Source organism: Hevea brasiliensis, chromosome 15 (assembly GCF_030052815.1).
Source record: "Hevea brasiliensis isolate MT/VB/25A 57/8 chromosome 15, ASM3005281v1, whole genome shotgun sequence".
Taxonomy (NCBI): Eukaryota; Viridiplantae; Streptophyta; class Magnoliopsida; order Malpighiales; family Euphorbiaceae; genus Hevea; species Hevea brasiliensis.
Genome location: NC_079507.1, coordinates 52,732,285 through 52,740,548, shown reverse-complemented (window position 1 = coordinate 52,740,548; position 8,264 = coordinate 52,732,285). Strand labels below are relative to the sequence as shown.

At 34.2% G+C, this 8,264-nt stretch overlaps 1 non-coding gene across 1 annotated transcript; it reads right to left on the bottom strand.

Moving 5' to 3' along the window:
- Positions 1–5,663: 5,663 nt before the first annotated feature.
- On the bottom strand, positions 5,664–5,770 carry LOC131174390 (small nucleolar RNA R71). The gene has a single exon (XR_009144637.1). It is a non-coding gene; the product is annotated as a small nucleolar RNA R71 (small nucleolar RNA).
- Positions 5,771–8,264: the final 2,494 nt, after the last annotated feature.

Genomic DNA, 8,264 nt, shown 5'->3' with positions numbered 1-8,264 from the left:
GATTAGTCCTAATAAAAACCCTTTAAGATCTGTGATTAATTATGGAACTCCACAAAAGTTATCAGCCTATCTCTAGGTCAGATTTCCTAGATTTAATACTCCGATTTTCCAATACCAATATGCACCTTCTAGTTCTTCAATTAGTATCTTCTATCATGTCTAATTGGGTACCAACATATAGCATGCATTAAGAACACAGAATATTAAATCAAAGAACAAAACTCAAATCCAATAAATGAAACTCAATATCTGTCCATAATAATGATTACAAGCGTTACTCTCCTAATTCCAGAATAAAGAAACTACTCACTCAAGGTGAGTTTAGCAAACATAATAAAGATAAAATAAAAGGACATAAGAGCAACCTTAAGAAATAGAACAAAAGAACCGAGAGAATCTGTAGCTTTGAACTTGTGGAACTTTGGCTGAGGACTCCTTCTTGATGTTGATGCGCTATTCTTTGAGACAGCTTGGAGAAAATGTTGAAAATGAAGATGAGTATGTGAAGATGTTAATGTCCGAGTCGAGATCTGTCTCATCTTTCTATGTTTTTTGTTGCTTCTATTTATATTAAATGATCTAGGGTTAGGTTTTTAGAGTCCCCAAAGCATCAGGAGTCTGTTTTCTCTATAGAAACTGGAGCTAAAACCTAATCAGGAAACTGGCTGTTGGCTGATACACGACTTGTGTGTCACTACACAGCCTAGGACTGCGTAAAACTTACTGGGGCTTGAAGTTTGCATCTTGTGTCAGGGCAGAAGTTTACACGGGCCTTGGCTAGTTACACGGGTCCAATTACACGGCCCGTGTATTGTTATTCTTCTAGGAACTCTTCAAGCTTTGTCAGGCAGAATCTTACACGGGTCTCCAGAGATTACATGGGTCATGTAACACGACCCGTGTAGTGTGTTCCTTCTTTGGCTTCTTTGGTTTTCTCTTGATAGCAAGTTACACGGGTCTGTGGTTTGGTTACATTATACGTGTACTGTGTATCAAAACAATCTTCTTTCCTTGAGTCTTTCTAAGCTTCGTTCTTTACTCCTATGCTTTGAAACTTCTTCAAAACACCTAAATATATGCAAAAAACATAGAATTTAGTGCAAAGTGATGAAATTTACAAATGTCAATGAATTTGGTGATTATGCATGAAATTACCTATCTAAATGCTATACAAATGTGCTTAAAAATATCTACATAATAAAAGTGTATCAACAATTCACTAAGAAATTAATCAAAGTCCTTTGTTTCTTATTAGTCCAACCATCTACCATTATGGAACAACCAAACCTTTCCCATTCTTCTTCATAGAACTTTAACAAATTATTCACCTCAATAACTTCTTCATTAATAAGGGAACCCGCATTTCATGAAAACTAGGTGCTTTCGTACCAATACCAAATTGTCCAATAGACTCCACCATAGCTTGAAAACTTGAATAATAGTCTAATAGGGCCTGGGCAAGACTTTTCATCACTTTCATTTACATTATTTCTTTTAAAGCTAGAATCTATGTAAATAGGTCTTTACATTCTCTTAGGCTTTCTTTGTCACACCCTACTCCTCGTAAGATGTAACATGCTCCCGTAGTACACCTAATGAATTACCGTACTTCGCCTACCGGTAACCCATTAAATATACTACAAGGGATTTTAAAACAATTTTCGTTTATTTTTAAATTGGTGGGTAAATTTTTTTTTTTTTTAGATTTTAAAAACCTTTATTTAAAGTCCAAAAATAAATTAAATTTTTAGATATTTAAAATCTCTGTAATTTTTAGAAAAATTTCGGCAGAGTGCTGTCTGTATTTTGAGAAAACAGTTCTTCAAAACCTAAAAATAAAGAAACTCCCAATATTTTTCTCAATCACAACTCCATTATTTAATCTCATTTCACAAATCAACACAAGTAACTCAATACACAGTTTAAATTAAATCAAACATTGAAACCTCTCATTAAGGTAACAAAATTAATATTTACATTCATGGGATCATAAAAAATTTAGTAGTGTAAAACTTTATAAATACATAAAATCTCAAGATAACCTTATAATAATTTGTATTTCATTACAATCCAAAAATATATTACAAAAGAGCTGGTACAACTACTCAAAGTAAATTTCATACATACAATTACAGAATTACATCAAAATCTAAAGTACAAGGGTATACCTATGATATACCCGAAGATAGTCTCACTACGCCTTTTAGTAATCTTGCTCAGCTGCTTTATATTTTCTTTCACCTGCGACAGCATACAAAGCTATCGCTGAGTGGTGAACTCAGTGGTGCACAAACTAATAATTTAAAACTTAATACAAGTTATGCTTGACAATTCATAACAAATAAAAATTTAAAATTTCTAAATTCTTCAAAATTCATAACATTCAGAAATCAATATTTTCATTCATGCAAATTATTCATTTGAATAACATTTTGATCAAATAGTAACTATTTATCTACATTTCTTTTAAATCCCGAAACAATACGAAAATATTTTGAATCACTGAAAAATTATTTATTTCAACCATAATTTATCAAACTATACATAATTTAAAGGGTGTTGCCAATAATTCACACAGTTGAACCCATGACCCAAAATTCAAATAGATGCCGTGTTGTACACCACGACATTTCACACTCTCCCAACAACCGAAGCTAAAAGGGAGGAACAAAGACTAGCTGGTATATATGAGTACTCATTCAAACTCTTCCCCAACTGGCAAGCCAGAGAGGAAGGAACTCACCCCATCTAGTGGAGGAGATATCTCACTAGACAAGCTAATGAGAATTCACAACATATTTTGCCATGTCAACTGTGGTTTCAAATCATATTCAAAATAATTTCTATTTACAAAGTGTTTACAAATCATCAACATATTTAATCATCATAAATTCATGCTCAAGGTTAGCAACACATCAAACTTAAAATTTACAATCCTCAAAACCATGCAATAAATCCTTAAATGCATAAGAAAATTTACATTTAATTTATACAATTTCATTCAATAAATTAAAATCCTCAACACAACAAAATTATAAATCATAAAATAAACTTGTTCAAATTAATTTAGAAGTGAAAAGTAACAAAATAGTTAGTTGTGCACAAACCTTATACGAGTCATCTCCTGGCCTTAACTCGATGTCTCGGGTTCTTTCCCGATATTCTTTTCCACTGAAACACACAGTTTCACAGTGTTTCAGTATCACCATTTATCATAACTCCAAAAATAAATTCAAATCTACTTATACCTAGCTTTAATGTGCTAAACTTGACGTTCTTTAAAATTTGTATTTCGGGTTTACTATTCATGACACTATTGATGCATACATTTTGCATAATCATTTAGGTTTAATTTCATAGCTATTTTATTTGATTATTAGTCACTTTTAGCTAATTTCATTAGTTATTTAGTTAGTTTTTCATAATTGTCAATTTTGGATTAATTTGTAAATTTTACTTTATTTTGTAGGAAAAATGGTGTTTTTGGAAGGACTAAAAAGAAATTTTGTCATTGAGGAGTGATCTCTACAGACAAAGATGTCAAAAACAAGTTTCAAAGTTGAAATATGCATTGGCCAAATTGCGCATAACTTGCCGCATAAGTTATGCAGATCTGCATAAGGAGAAGAAACACTGTTCTAATACCTGCCGAATTGTGCATAAGGAGAGTGCATAGCTTATGCAGATTCACGCCTCCCTTATGCAATCTCACGGAATTGTGCATAACTTATGTGCTTGGTCATGCAGTTTCGCATAAGAGAGCCAGAAACCAGCCGAAAACTGCATAAAGGACTGCATAACTTATGCAGTCCACTTATGCAGTCCCACAAAGATTTCATTAATGAGCTGGCAGAAGATTCCCTCAGAAAAATCACACCTCAAACACACCATTTTAGGGCTCCATGTCAGAAAAAGTTATAAAAAGGACCCTTATCCCATTTTAGAAGGGGGAGGAAGAAAGAAAGGAAGAAGAGGGAAAGGAGCAGGCAGCAGCTGAAGAGTCACAATCATCTCCCACACCATTTCCAACCAGATTTGGAGATTTCTTTCTTTTCTTACGTTTTTCCTACCTTTCTAGTGTTGGACTTATTGTTTCTTAGCTTAGATTAAAGTTTTATTTCCATATTAACTCAGAATATCTTGTAAATATTATGGATAGTGAGTAGTTTACTTAGATTCTAGAGTAAGGGATGTAATATTTGAGATATTTTATGGATTTTGATTGGGTAATCCATATTTTGTGATCTTAATGAGTTTTATTCATTTCTTGTGTGCTTAATGACATGCTTAGTGTAGGATCCCATTAAGTGATGTTCTTAATCCATGGTTGAGGCACCGAAAGGAGAAGGCCTTGTGATAGATAATCAAGAAATTGGACTTAATTAACTTAGATCTAGAAATAGACTAAGGATTAAGAGGATTCACAGATTAATTAAAGAACCTAATGGGTCTTAATTAACTCTAACTCCACGAAAGTAGGATTAGATTGATTAAGGCACTCTTTGTCCCACTCGAAAGGGTATTTAAAGGATTTAAGAATTAATCTTCTTAAAACCCGTAAGTTCCACAAGATTGGATAACCAATTTAAAAATCCCAAAATAGCTTGAATATGAACTCCCGAACTCCGGAATCGCCTTTTTATCATTGTTAATTTCTAATTGAATTTAATTACTTGCCATTTTAAATCTTGCCATATTTGAATTTGCTTATTTTAATTTGATGCAAATTTAGTTAAATCATTACATAGTTGAATAGATTATTAATTTTGCACATATAGATTTCATACTCCAATACCCATCAATTTATTGCTTTAATTTCAAAAATAGTTCAATTAGTCAACTTTTTATATCAAAAATTCAATCATTAACACAACTCCTCGTGGGAAAAATATCTTTTATATATTACTTGTATGTTGCGGTTGGGCCACATCAAGTATTTAGCGCCGTTGCCGGGGAGTTATTTGTTTAAGATTGAATTCTTGATTATTTTAGTTGTTTATAGTTTTATCTTTGTTATCTTTTAATTTTGTATTTGTTTGTTCTTTTTCAGGTACTTTTAATCTTTTATGAGAAGAGCTAGAAGCACAAGTGACACATCCTTATTGTTTGATCCTGAAATTGAGAAATTTTGTAAAGCCAACAAGAAAGAAACCAGAAGAAGAAAAGAAGCATTGAGAGAAACTGAATTAGGAGCAGACATGACTGATGAAAGAATTAGAATTGGTGGTAATGTTGAAAATGATCGAAGCAATGAAAATGCAGCCCTAGGTGAAGAGGTTGTAAATGCTAATGTGCCTAGGGGAAGTATGATGGATCATGCTTTTCCTCGTTTTGATGACTTGAGAGAGAGTATAGCAAGACTAAGAATTGATGCAAATAGTTATAAGATGGATTTTGGAGTACTACAAATGATTCAGAAATCTCAATTTGGAGGACATCCTTCTGAAAATCCACACACACATCTAAAGAAGTTTGCTATGATTTGTGATATGCAAAAACAACCTGGAGTATCTGATGATGCAGCAAGATTGAAGCTATTCTCATTCTCTTTGAAAGATAGAGCATTGGATTGGCTTGATTCTTTACCTCACAACTCCATCACAAATTGGGAGCAACTCACTGATGCATTTCTTGCACAATATTTTCCACCTAGAAAAACTCAAGAATTGAGGAATCAAATGACAGCTTTTAGACCAAGAGAAGATGAAACTCTTTATGAATCATGGATGAGATGGAAGGAATTAGAGAGACAATGCCCACATCATGCCATTCCAAAATGGATGATAAACCAGAATTTTTACACCAATGTCACTCCAGCAATCAGAGGGATTATTGATGCTCAAACAGGAGGAGAGTTTATTATGAAGCATGAAGATGAAGCTTATGAGCTATTGGAGAAAATTGCAAAGAATACTCATCTTTGGAGTAGTCCAAGAGGACCAGCTCCAACTCAAAAAAGGAAAGCTGCTGGAATGTATGACCTTGATCCGTTCAACATGATTAATGCAAAGTTTGATGCACTTACAAATGTTTTGGCTAAGAAGATGGAAGATTTGAGTATGTTGGTTAGCTCATCATCATCATCTGGAAGTTCACAACAAGTTGCTTATGCAGAGGGAACTACCAGCTGTGGAGTAGACTATGGAGAGCAAGCTGCATATGTTGGTAATTATAGAAACAAACAAATGGGGAATCCTTACTCTCAAACTTATAATCCAATTTGGAGGAATCATCCCAACTTTTCATCGGGAAATCAGCAAAGTCAAGTTCCAAATCAGAATTTTCAACCACAACAGCAATAAGGAATTCCATATCAGCAAAATAGGCAACCATTGCCTAATTTCCAGCAGAGAAACATGAATCCTGCACCCCCACCAAAACAGCAAGAACAAAGTTCCACCACAGAAGCTTTATTACAACAGATTCTTGCTAACCAAACTAAGCACGATGAGGAGATGAGAGAGATGAAAGCAAGGCTAGAACAGATGCAAACACATAACAGAATGTTGGAAAATCAGATTACACAACAAGCATCTTCCTCAGGTACCAAGTCTTTTGGAAAACTTCCAAGTCAACCAGAGAACCTAAGAGAGCAGTGTCAAGCTATTACTTTAAGAAGTGGGAAGGTTGTAAATAATGAGAAGAGTGAAAAAAATGAGAAAAGTGAAAATAGTGAGAAGAGAGAAAATGAGAAAGAAATTGATGAGAGTGAAAAACAAGAGAGTGCAGAAAAATGTAAAGAGGAAATTGAAGAGAAGGAAGAGAAGTATATACCTCCAGAGCCTTACAAGCCACAACTTCCCTTTCCACAAAGATTTCAAAAAGCCAAGCTTGATAAGCAATTTGGAAAGTTCTTAGAGGTTTTGAAGAAGCTATACATAAATGTGTCTTTTATTGATGCTCTTTCACAAATGCCCTCTTATGCAAAATTCTTAAAAGAAATTCTCTCAAACAAGAGGAAACTAGAAGACCATGAAACTGTAGCTTTGACAGAAGAATGTAGTGCTATCCTCCAAAGGAAACTTCCTCCAAAGCTCAAGGATCTAGGGAGTTTCTCAATTCCATGCCACATTGGGGAATCATGTTTTACAAAAGCTTTATGTAATTTAGGGGCTAGTGTTAGCCTTATGCCCCTCTCCATTTATGAGAAGCTCAATATGGGAGATCTTAAGCCAACCCACATTTCTCTTCAGTTAGTTGACAGATCAATTAAGTATCCTGAAGGGATTTTGGAGAATGTGCCTCTGAAGGTTGGGAAGTTCTATATACCTGTTGACTTTGTCATCTTGGACATGGAAGAGGATTCTAATATTCCAATTATCTTGGGAAGACCCTTTACAGCTACAATAGAGCATTGATTGATGTTAAGGGAGAAAAATTGACTCTTAGAGTTGGTGAAGATCAATTGGTTTTCAATATTAATAACACTATGAAGAAGCATCATTCTGAAGCTGATACTTGTTTGAGAATTGATATCATTGATGAGCTGGTTGAAGAACACTTCAGAAAGAGATACCCAGAAGATCCACTTGAAAATTGCTTGGTTCATGGAGGAGGCATAGACTATGACAACCCTCATGTGGCTGCATATGCTCAACATCTAGAGGGAAGTCCACCATTCATTTCTGCCCCAGTTTTTCAACTCACACAAAAGGAAATAGTCAAATCTAAGCAACCATCATTCAAGGAAGAAGATGCACCTAAGGTAGAATTTAAGCAACTTCCTTCTCAGCTCAGGTATGAATTTCTTGGCACTAATAACACTTATCCAGTAATTGTAAATGCAAACTTGAGTACCTTAGAGGTTGATAAGTTGTTAAGAGTGTTGAGGCAATTCAGAAAAGTTTTAGGATATACCTTAGATGACATTAAGGGAATAAGCCCACACTTTTGCATGCACAGAATTATTTTGAAAGAAAATTGTAAGCCATCTATTGAACATCAGAGGAGGTTGAACCCAAATATGAAAGAAGTTGTTAAAAAGGAAATTTTGAAGTTTCTTGATGTAAGGATCATATACCCTATCTCAGACAGTACTTGGGTGAGTCCAGTACATGTTGTCCCAAAAAAGGGTGGAATGACAGTGGTCCAAAATGAAAATAATGAATTAATTCCCACCAGAACAGTGACTAGTTGGCGAATGTGCATAGATTACAGAAAATTAAATATTGCCACTAGAAAAGATCATTTTCCACTTCCTTTCATTGATCAAATGTTAGAAAGACTGGCTAGGCATTCTTATTTTTGCTATTTAGATGGATATT